This window comes from Bombina bombina, chromosome 5 (genome assembly GCF_027579735.1).
Source record: "Bombina bombina isolate aBomBom1 chromosome 5, aBomBom1.pri, whole genome shotgun sequence".
NCBI lineage: Eukaryota > Metazoa > Chordata > Amphibia > Anura > Bombinatoridae > Bombina > Bombina bombina.
The window spans coordinates 139608449-139620678 of record NC_069503.1 but is presented as its reverse complement, the minus strand read 5'-3'; the positions used below and the strand labels follow the sequence as shown (position 1 = coordinate 139620678).

The following is a 12230-nucleotide window of genomic DNA, read 5'->3' as shown; positions in this document are numbered from 1 at the left end:
AATATTCCTATAATTAAATAAATTAATCCTATTTAAAAATAAATACTTACCTATAAAATAAACCCTAAGATAGCTACAATATAATTAATAATTACATTATAGCTATTTTAGGGTTTATTTTTATTTTATAGGCAACTTTGTATTTATTTTAACTAGGTACAATAGTTATTAAATAGTTATTAACTATTTAATAACTACCTAGATAAAATAATTACAAAATTACCTGTAAAATAAATCCTAACCTAAGTTACAAATACACCTAACACTACACTATCAATAAATTAATTAAATAAAGTAACTACAATGATCTAAAATAAAATACAATTAAATAAACTAAACTATATTACAAAAAAAACAAAACACTAAATTACAAAAAATAAAAAAATATTACAAGAAGTTTAATCTAATTACACCTAATCTAAGTTCCCTAATAAAATAAAAAAAGCCCCCCAAAATAATAAAATTCCCTACCCTAAACTAAATTACAAATAGCCCTTAAAAGGGCCTTTTGCGGGGCATTGCCCCAAAGTAACCAGCTCTTTTACCAGCCCTTAAAAGGGCCTTTTGCGGGGCATTGCCCCAAAGTAATCAGCTCTTTTACCTGTAAAAAAAATAAATACAATACCCCCCCCCAACATTACAACCCACCACCAACACACCCCTACTCTAAAACCCACCCGATCCCCCCTTAAAAAAACCTAACACTACCCATTGAAGATCACCCTACCTTGAGCCGTGTTCACCCAGCCGGGCCGAACTCTTCATCCGATCCAGGTACGCTGGCCCGGAATAGTGGCGAGCGTACCTGGTAGGTATTTGATAACTACCAAAAGTAGTCAGATTGTGCCGAACTTGCATTCGGAACATCTGTAGTGTTATAACCATCAATCTGTGTTGGCGGATCGTATGTTACGAAACTAAATTCTACTTTTGCTGGGCTGTAGGGCTTGATAACTACAGCGAATCAGCCTCACCACAAATACGCTGTGGAATTCCAGCGTATTTGCGGTTGACGGCTTGATAACTAGAGGCCAAAGTCTCAATAAAGAGTAGTTTTATGCAAATTAGGCTAACACTCGTAAAAATGAACCGCGACTTCATCTAAAAATGCGACACGTAATTACGCTATTCAAAATTCATATATAAACCCATGCGCAGCCGCCATTTTCTTCAGTGTGTTTGGATGGTTCATTGAGCTACAGCACACTACAGTGGAGTGGAGGATTAGTCAGAGTTGAGAGAGAAGTGCAAACAGAGGAGTTAGTTAGGTCGCATTGTTGGTTGATTTAGCTTGTACACTTACACATATTTTTACATATTGCACACATATTGCATACATACATATACAAAGACACCACACTTTTTTTTTCTAACACCTCACACATTTTATTTCAATTTTACAGTGTGATAGGCTGAGTGTTTGGTTGTGATTGTGTGTGATTGAACTTGTGTGAGTGTGTGAGTGTGAGTAGTGTGAGGATGGCAGGGAGAGGTAGGGCGGAGGGGAGGAGGGGAGAGGAGTGACAGGGAGATGAGTATTTTAGAGGACAGGAGGAGCAGTGAGGTCCCCGTCAGGGAGTAAGTGGAGTGGGGAGAGGGAGAGCTAGAAGGGATGATGGGAGGGGAGATGCCTGAGAGCCCCAGAGACCAGGCACATCTAGAAGAGGGACAGAGGGTGCACATGGGGACAGAAGGGGGGAGGAGGGAGAGGATAGGGAGGAACCCACACCAGGGACATCACAGGGAGCAAGCCAGGTGTCCACGGAGGATGAGAGGATGAGATGTCCAAACTTCTCATTCGATGAAAATGTTGCCCTAGTCCAGGCCATCATGGACAATTACAGTGCCCTCTTTGGGCAGGAGAAGGGCAAAGGCAGTGCCAAAAGACGTAAAACAGCATGGTTGGCGGTAGAGGATGCCGTCAACAATGTGGCCCTGTAGAGGAGGACTGTTGAGGGCCTTAAAAAGCGGTGGAATGACTGCAAGAGGCGGGTGAAAGAAAAGATGGGGCAGGAAGCTATGCACCAGAGGGGAACAGGCGGTTTCTATTCAAGATGAAAAGAAAGAAACTAAGAGAAGGAAAGAGAGAAAAAATAAGAAGGAAGAGAGAAAGAGAGAGAAAAGGCTTTAAGACAGGGGTGTCACTTCAGCAACACTAGGCTAGATGTAGTATATGAAGTTATACTTCTCAAATAATATCTGTTGTAAGGTCCTGAGGTTTAACCTATACCTGTACAGGAAGCAGTTATTATATGAGACAGTCCACAATTTTGGTGCATCAACTTGTAGCATAAAGGACCACCTTATTTTTCCAGATCCCAAATATTGGAGAAAAAATAATGTGCTGCTAGGGCTTATGACACCCCACTACATCTCTCCAGTGATCTATGTTTTCCTAGATAAAAAATATCCAGTAAGATCGAATCAGAGTGGTGTTGATGTCTTCATGTCTTCTGTTTCTTGTTGTTCGGTTTGGACCATTGTGTCTTTGATGTTTGGCTTGCAAGTTTCAGCATTCTGGATGAGGTGACTGGAGAGGAAAGCGTTGGTGTATCCATTCACAGTATTTTACATACTTCTGGTATATCTTCTGGTTCTTTGATGGTAATTGTCTTGGAGTCTTTGCTGATGTAGAGGGCAAAAGGGAAACCCCATTCATAGGGGATTTGATGTTTCCTCAGTAGTTGAGTTAGTGGCCGCAGGGCTCCTCTGCGTTGCAGGGTTCAAATACTCAAATCTTGATAAAACTGTATTATATTACCCTGAAATTTAAATGTAGGGTTTTTCCGTGCCGCTTGAAGTATCTTGTCTTTGTCCTGATATAAGGCCATTTTAATTATTTTGTCTCTAGGGGGCAATCCTTCTTTTGGTTTGGGCTTAAGGGCTCTGTGTGCTCTTTCGATCCCCATATTGAACTCTTCATTCTCTGCTGTGATTTGGTGAAAAAGTTGAGCTATATAGGAGAGGAGATCTTTATTGAGAATAGTTTCCGGTACTCCCTTCAGTCTAATGTTATTTCTCCTACTCCTATTTTCTAGATCTTCAAGTTTTTCTTGGAACTCACTGAGCTCTTGATGATGAGAAGTTACCGACTGTGTGACATTAGTAATATCCTCCACCAATGTATCTGTGTGTTCCTCCAGAGAGTCTATGCGACCCCCCAGATCAGCCATTTCTGTTTTAATCTCAGAAAGACTGTTGGTCATTGCCGTGTGCATATTATCCATTTTGTTCCATAGTTTTTCGAAATTTTGCTGCAATTTCCTGCTTAGAGACCAAGTTTCTAAGATCTGCCATAGTGACCGGGGTTAACTCATCATCTATAGCTATAGATTCCTCTTCTAGTGCTTCCTGGTCCTCTAATTCAGGTTCCGTTGGAGTATTTAACTTGGGGGTATGTACATTTTAAAAAAATGTATTTACAGACGTGGATTTAGTTTGCTTGTCCCCCTTTATCAGTCTCCTGCTGGACATTATGGCGACTTTATAGATTACATCTAGTATCACAAATTCCACAGTTGATATCTCAGATATTGGGATTAGAAACTTTTATTATTGCTATTATTCTTCTTTTGCCCTGCCCCTCTTATAATGCCGGTTCTGGGAAGCTGCAGGAGTTATTGTTCCAGGGTACTGTGTCTATTTGCAGTGTAGTAGCTTATGTCAATACCCCCTCGCTTTTAAGATTCTGTTTTGCAGCCTTAGTTTAGAGATGCCTGGCTTCAAAAGCTGTGTAATCCCACCTGCAAGTATTAAAGTGTTATGTAGACTTCATTATCTTAGTTCAGGAAGGTTCCTGTCCAGAGTGAGTAATTTTAACCCTCTTATTTATCCGGCTAACGACCAGTTATATTATTGCCTACTATGCGTCAACACTGCCCATCGCCATCTTGGATTTACTACTAATCTGGCGCGGCCTATACCGGACCCGGTACACTTTGCCCGGTCTGAGGACATCAGCTGCTTCAATCAGCATTCTTATTAAGCAGCGGTATAGTTCACAAGGATTCCCCTGTATTGCAGTTTGGTTTTTACCGCATCCGAGAGCTTGTCAGATGAGATTAGCCTGTGTGCTGAGCGGAACTCCGCTATCAAACCTCCATCTCTGAGCTCGGCCAGGCCACGCCTCTTTATGTTACTTTTATCTGTTTTTATACATAAAAAATCTATTAATATATAAAATTATACTACTTTGGATAAAGGCTCTTGCTTGAGCCAAAATGTAATAGAATAGTATATTGATGTAGCAATAATAAACATTATCTTTTAATGCTTAAAGGGACAGTCAACACCAGAATTTTTGATGTTTAAAAAGATAGATAATCCCTTTATTATCTATTCCCCGGTTTTGCAAAATCAACACAGTTATAATGATACACGTTTTACCACTGTAATTACCTTGTATCTAAGCCTCTGCAGACTGCGCCCTTATCTCAGATCTTTTGACAGACTTGCATTTTAGCTAATCAGTGCTTACTCCTAGGTAACTTCACATGCCTGAGCTCAATGTTATCTATATGACACACATGAACTAATGCCCTCTAGTGGTGAAAAACTGTCAGATTAGAGGTGGCCTTCAAGATCTAAGACATTAACATATTAACCTCCTAGGTTTAGCTTTTAACCAAGAATACTAAGAGAACAAAGCGAAATTGGTGATAAAAGTAATTTTTTTGACTGTCCCTTTAAGTCCTTGTGTCACACTCAGCTGAGCAGGTTCGAGGGTATGGAGCTTATGCAAGGTGGTGGCAGGCTTAGAACTGTCTGGAATACTGAAAGGGACCAGCAGTATATTCTTCTTTATGCAATTGCTCCTTTTAGGCATGGTTTAATCCCTTAAGGACAAGGCCATTTTTCAATTTCTTTCCCTTAAAGGGACAGTAAACACAAGAATTTGTGTTGTTTAAAAAGGTAGATAATCACTTTATTACCCATTCCCCAATTTTGCATAACCAACACAGTTATAATAATATACTTTTTACCTTTGTGATTACAATGTATCTAAGCCTCTTCAAACTGCCCCCTTATTTCAATTCTTTTGACAGACTTGCATTTTTAGCCAATCAGTGCTGACTCCTAGGAGCTTCACGTGCCTGAGCTCAATGTTATCTATATGAAACACATAAACTAATGCCCTCTAGTGGTGAAAAACTGTCAAAATGCTTTCAGATTAGAGGCAGTCTGCAAGGTCTAAGAAATTAGCACATAAACCTCCTGGATTTAGATTTCAACTAAGAATGCCAAGAGAACAAAGCAAAATTGGTAATAAAAGTAAATTGTAAAGTTGTTTAAAATTACATGCACTATTTAAATCATGAAATATTTTTTTTTACTTTACTGTCCCTTTAAGGACCAGGGCTATTTTTACATTTCTGCTGTGTTTGTGTTTAGCTGTAATTTTCCTCTTACTCATTTACTATACCCACACATATTATATACTGTTTTTCTCGCCATTAAATGGACTTTCTAAAGATACCATTATTTTCATCATATCTTATAATTTACCATAAAATAAATTATAAAATATGATGAAAAAATGGAAAAAACACACTTTTTCTAAATTTGACCCTCAAAATCTGTTACACATCTACAAACACCAAAAAACACCCATGCTAAATAGTTTCTAAATTTTGTCCTGAGCTTAGAAATACCCAATGTTTACATGTTCTTTGCTTTTTTTGTAAGTTATAGGGCAATAAGTACAAGTAGCACTTTGCTATTTCCAAACCATTTTTTTCAAAATTAGTGATAGTTACATTGGAACACTGATATCTGTCTGGAATCCCTGAATATCCTTTGACATGTATATTTATTTTTTTAGTAGACAACCCAAAGTATTGATCTAGGCCCATTTTGGTATATTTCATACCACCATTTCACCGCCAGATGCGATCAAATAAAAAAAAAATTGTTAACTTTTTCACAAAATTTTTCACAAATATTAGGTTTCTCACTGAAATTCTTTACAAACAACGTGTGCAATTATGGCACAAATGGTTGTAAATGCGTCTCTGGGATCCCCTTTGTTCAGAAATAGCAGACATATATGGCTTTGGCGTTGCTTTTTGGTAATTAGAAGGCCGCTAAATGCCGCTGTGCACTACATTTGTATTAGGCCCAGCAGTGAAGGGGTTAATTAGGTAGCTTGTAGGGAGCTTGTAGGGTTAATTGTAGCTTTAGGGTAGTGACAACCCAAAGTATTGATCTAGGCCAATTTTGATATATTTCATGCCACCATTTCACCGCCAAATGCGATCAAATAAAAAAAAAAGTTCCCTTTTTCACTAACTTTGGGTTTCTCACTGAAATTATTGTGCAATTATGGCACAAATGGTTGTAAATGCTTCTCTGGGATACCCTTTGTTCAGAAATAGCAGACATATATGGCTTTGGCATTGCTTTTTGGTAATTAGAAGGCCGCTAAATTCCTCTGCGCACCAAACTTGTATTATGCCCAGCAGTAACGGGTTAATTAGGTAGCTTGTAGGGAGCTTGAAGGGTTAATTTTAGCTTTAGTGTAGAAATCAGCCTCCCACCTGACACATCCCACCCCCTGATCCCTCCCCCACCCCACAATTGTCCCTGTCATCTTAAGTACTGGCAGAAAGTCTGCCAGTACTAAAATAACATTTTTTTTTTTATTTTTTTTTAATTGTTTAAAAAAAAAAATCATATTCTGCTGTGTAGGATCCCCCCTTAGCCCCCAACCTGCCTGATCCCCCCCAAAGAGCTCTCTAACCTTCCCCCCCCCACTAACTATTAGCCACCATTTTGGGTACTGGCAGCGGTCTGCCAGTACCCACTTTGCAAAATAACTTTATTTTATTTTTTTAAACCTAACTTTTTCTGTAGTGTAGCTACACCCTCCCCCTCCCAGATCACCCCCAGATCACCCCTCCTCTGCACCCACCACCCTCTCCCAGCAAAAAAAAACTCCCCAGCAACTGCCTTAGATTGCGGGTGCATGCGCTCCAGCGCGTGCTCCCGTGCGCACCCGGCATACAGAACAGCTGGAAGGAAGTTCCCCAGTGATGGGCCACCCACCCACCTCCCTGCAATGGCTCCCACCCACCAACGATCGGCACCATCACTGGCTGATGCAGAGAGGGCCACAGAGTGGCTCTCTCTGCATTGGTGTGCCTAAAAAGGTATTGCAGTGATGCCTCAATATCGAGTCATCACTGCAATACCTTGAAAGAGGCTGGAAGCGATCAGGATCGCTTCCAGCTGATTAAAACCCTTAACGACGTACAGGGTACGTCGCTGGTCTTTAAAGACCAGCTTGTGTAAGACGTACCCTGTACGACATGCATTGTTAAGGGGTTAATAACAGACAAGCAAGCAGGTTTATTGTACTTGAACTGAAGACTGGAAATGGTAAAGTTTGGATGCAGAAGCAGATAACTGATATCCTCTGCAGCGCATGCATACATGCGCTGGATATAGGAACTTGACAAACACCCTCTGTTGTGCTAGGCATTGAAACAGGATACCAGCGCTTGACAGGTGTCCTCTGCAGAACTAGGATACAAGAACAGGGTGCCAGAGAAGCAGGATGATGACACAGGCAGCAGAGACAGATTGGTACAGAGAGAATAGCCAGGGGCAGTGGAGGCTCCTCTATAGGAGCACATGAGCATGTGAACCCCAGCAAAAAAAAAAAAGAGAGAAAGAAAAAAAATTAACAAATTTAAAAAAAAACTTTTTGGCTAAATAAATATATTTTTTCCTATAGGGGGGCTCCAGGCTCCACTGCAGTTTTGATTTTTGTGCCATTTTTAATAGTCCTATCTTTCGCATCACATGTGCGATAGATTTCTGAATAGTCATAAAGCCCTTTGCACTTTTTCCTAAGTGCCTGCTTCTTCACCCATCGCATAGACCATACCCTTGCTAATCGCACAGCTTTCAGTGTGCGACGGGTTGCTTCTAGGTGCGTGCAGCAGGGGAGCACTTTTTTTTAAAACTTTCCTTTTTTGTTAATTTTTTATTTATTAGTTTAGCTGCGGTAGTAGTTGGTAGGATTGAACTAGTATTTAGTTTCACTAGTCTATTTCGGTAGTGACTTTAAGGGTTTGCTTTGCTTTTTCTTGCTAATATTCACATTAGAATTATCATCTAGTGCTTAGAAGATAATTAACACTCCAAGAAAATGCAAGGTACTGTTAGGATTTACATGGGAATCCTAAGAAAGGAAACAAACAGAGGCACCTCTAAGTGCAATACCATCAAGTGACAAATGCAGCTCATACTTATAAGAAAATCACTCACATGCGGTGAAGCACACAGTAGTGCTATTGGGGCAGGCTGAGACTTCTGAGCCGCTCGGCTACCTCAACATTCAGCTCTCCTGGGCTATAGTTCACAGTGGTAGTGATGTCACTCTCCTGAGAATTCCCTCTTCTGGTATAAGGTATCAATCCTTCGACACAGAGTCTGTGTGTAAGAATATGGTAACAGATTACCACAAGATAGGAGTGGTAGCATAAAAACAATTTATTGCATAAAAAGAATTAAAACAGTGGCGCGTTTTCAATAACTGCTACCTATTTAAATCTATAAGCTCCAATCAACAATGAGAATTCTTACACTGCCCCTGTGACATCATACAGGTGAACAGGATATATAACATATTATTGAATGACAGTAATTGATTGACTTCTCCTCTTATAATCTGACACATGTTAACCATTTATACTATACAATTAGTTGCAAGGCTATAAGATAGATTTTACATCAAATGCTGTTTACAACCGAATGCTGTAGTACAGAGAACAGTGTCACAGCTTTCTCCACCAATCACACAGCGTTCCTTACCAAGGCCAAGCTATCTGGTGTAACCTAGCAATGTCCAGAACATTTAGAAACATTCTCCTCACCTCATCCAATCAGTGACTAGATCCATGAGAACATTTGCAATGTTTCCGGTATATGTCAGTCGTCCAATCAACAGCTTAAAGGGACACTGAACCCAATATTTTTCTTTTGTAATTCAGAAAGAGCATGCAATTTTAAGCAACTTTCTAATTTACTCCTATTATCAATTTTTCTTTGTTCTCTTGCTATCATTATTTGAAAAAGAAGGCATCTAAGCTTTTTTTTGGTTTCAGTACTCTGGACACCATTTTTTTATTGGTGGATGAATGTATCCACCAATCAGCAAGGACAACCCAGGTTGTTCACCAAAAATGGGCCGGCATCTAAACTTACATTCTTGCATTTCAAATAAAGATACCAAGAGAATGAAGAAAATTTGATAATAGGAGTAAATTAGAAAGTTGCTTAAAATTTCATGCTCAATCTGAATCACGAAAGAAATTTTTTGGGTACAGTGTTCCTTTAATGCTTGTGTTGTCCAGTGACAGTTTAAAGAACTTTTGCTAGGTTTCTAGAAGTCTAAGAAGTGTGCTGCACTTCTCAATCATTGTGAAGGAAGGTGAGTGACTTTGACTTACTTGCAGAATACAACTTTACTATCTGAACTGTTTAGTTTATTTCAGATGTTTTGTTGTTGTAACTTGTTATATTCTAATGCCAGAAAATGGAACTAACTGACCTATAAACACTATTAACTCACTAAGTGTATAGATATATTATATTATTAGTAGACTTCATCCACTTATAAATAACCTCTGCAGCCTGCACGACTCACATAGTAACGTGTTCTCTCTCTCACTGGATCTGTCTGTTCCATATGTTTCTTCTATCTTGCTCCTCTCTTCATTTCTGTCTTTTCATCTCCTCAATCTGCCTCTCTATTTTCCTCTTTCTCTCTCTCCACACCCTAATGATTGCCCCCTTTCCTTCTTTTGTCTCTGACCTGGAACTTGTAATTGACAGAGACTAGTAGGGTTAGAACTCAGTATGGAATAAAAAAGTCTATGGATGACTATGGCTGAGACTAAACATTCTTCCTCTCAAGATCACCAGGGAACAGATGCGTAACTAGAAACCACAGGGTCCAGGTGTAAGAATCTAAGAAGGGAATCCCCGCCCCCCACCCCCCAAAAAGTGAATTTGATACATATCTTTTTTTTTTTTGCGACCTCTGCACCCCCTGTAGTTTCTCCCCTGCCAGGGAGTTAAATACTCCTTAAAGTATCCAAAGTCAAAGGAACCCTTATATTTAAGTGGTTTCTTTTCTAGGAGGCAGGTCACATATTAATCTCTTTCTTTTATCTGTGTACCTCTCTTTCCCCCTCTCTCCCCCCTCTCTCTCCCTCTCTTTCCCCCTCTCCCCCCTCTCTCTTTCCCCCTCTCTCTTCCTCTTTCCCCCTCTCTTCCCCCACTCACTCGCCCTCTCTCTATTCCCCCCCCCCTCTCTCTCTCTTTTCCACCTCTCTATCCCTGTCAGGGTTTTACCCTGATTTAACAAAGGCAAAAAGGCAGCACACATGGATCCTTATAAAAAGTGGAGCTTTATTCCATTGAAGAAACACACAGCATAACACGGAGGGAAAAAGGGGTGTGGCCTTACGCGTTTCGTGCCGTGCGGCACTTAATCATAGGATAATAGGGAAGTGTTATGTTGGTGTTGTTTTTTTTTCTTGGTTGTCATACATGAATGTTGATTATAATTATGACTTTGTTCCATAAGAAGATGGAAGATGTGGACTATACGGAATGTTATTTTGTTGTTAAGGGGATACTTCCTCGATTCACTTCTGTTGTTTTGTATTTACATGTGAAAAAAACAATAATAAAAAAAAAAAGAACTGGAAAAGGATAATAGGTAAGTAAGAACAAGGTAAGTATATACCCTGCCACCACCAATCAGATCTACATACTCATTCATTGGAGTGACAGCGTACTTAAAGACACAAAAAACAAACAAACATGAAAAAAGACAGGATTCACAGAAATCCACTGGCTATTTACAAGGTAACAAATTAGCAAAGTAACAAAGTAACAAATTGTCTATAATAACATGTTTAATTTCTTTAAATTTTTTAAAATACAATCATAAATTGCAAGCCGCAATGTGGGACAGTGTTATTATAATTATTTTCAACTTTCAAAAAGAGTCAATATGCCAATCAAATTATAGTGGCTAATTACGACTCCATATAGCACAAAAACACACATTGCGAAATACCTTTATGACAAAATTACATGTAGGACCATTCTAGTCAATGTAGGCATTAAGTCACAATAATATTCAATATGCTATACAAGCCAAGAATTAGAAAATGGTTTACATAATAGGAGACATGTAAGATATATAAATACACAAACTCAAACATTATTTATTAATACCTATGGAACAAATCGCTTGCGTTAGTAAATAATGTAAGTGATGTCAAATGACTCAACAAATTCAAGGCCGTAATAGAAACAAGAGACCCACGTCTACCTACATATAACAAATTAACAAATATAGAGGCGTCATCTTTACTAACATTATGCTGATAGATATTTTATGTGGGATATTAGGTTAACTTATTCATCAAATGGAAAAAATACAAAAATAACAATAATAATAATGTCTAATTTCATTCAAATTATTTCATTAGGTGTACTTGGCAAACTAACCAGAAAAAAACAAAAACAAATCTAAGAACCAGATCTCTCAAAAAATATATATACAGTACTAGTGTATATGGTCAATATAAACTTGTATTGATTTGTCCCCTCCATCAATTGCAATGATGATAAAGCTGATGTATTAATTCATTTAATAAAAAGACTAATATCCCATTCCTGTGTCTTTGCTGGATTTAAACACTGTTTTTTAACTCCTGGTATGTCCCTTTAAAACACTGTGTCTTTGCTGGATTTAAACACTGTTTTTTAACTGTATAGAACCAACTGTCTACTCCCTTAATCTGCTCTTTCCTGTCCCCAGCATGTGCATCTCCTTATCAAACTTTGCTTAATGAATTAATTTATCCCCACCCAATTTCCTTTCTTGATTCTATCCCTCTGATCTTGTAGCAAGTCTTAGTCTTCTCACCTGGGTGTAACATATCTTCCTGTCTCCAAACAATTAAACTCAGCTGTCTGCTGTAGCCTTATAAATTTAGGACCAGTTAGGGGCAGGGGTGTATTTAGGGTTTGTGCTGCCCTAGGCCCTTAAAATTCTGTTTTTCGGCCACACTATTTTTTGGTCAGGGTATTGTGACTTTTTTTTAGGAAATGTGTGTGTGTGTATATATATATATATATATATATATATATATATACACATACACACATATATATATATATATATATATATATATATATATATA

General features: G+C 38.7%; 1 long non-coding RNA gene across 2 annotated transcripts in view; it reads right to left on the bottom strand.

Moving 5' to 3' along the window:
* The window catches only part of LOC128659260 (uncharacterized), a 122022-nt gene that overhangs the window by 19103 nt on the left and 90689 nt on the right, over positions 1–12230 (bottom strand). For both annotated transcript variants that reach the window (XR_008402317.1, XR_008402318.1), the window contains exon 2: positions 8272–8436. This is a non-coding gene — a long non-coding RNA (uncharacterized LOC128659260). The remainder of the gene's footprint in view (positions 1–8271; positions 8437–12230) is intronic.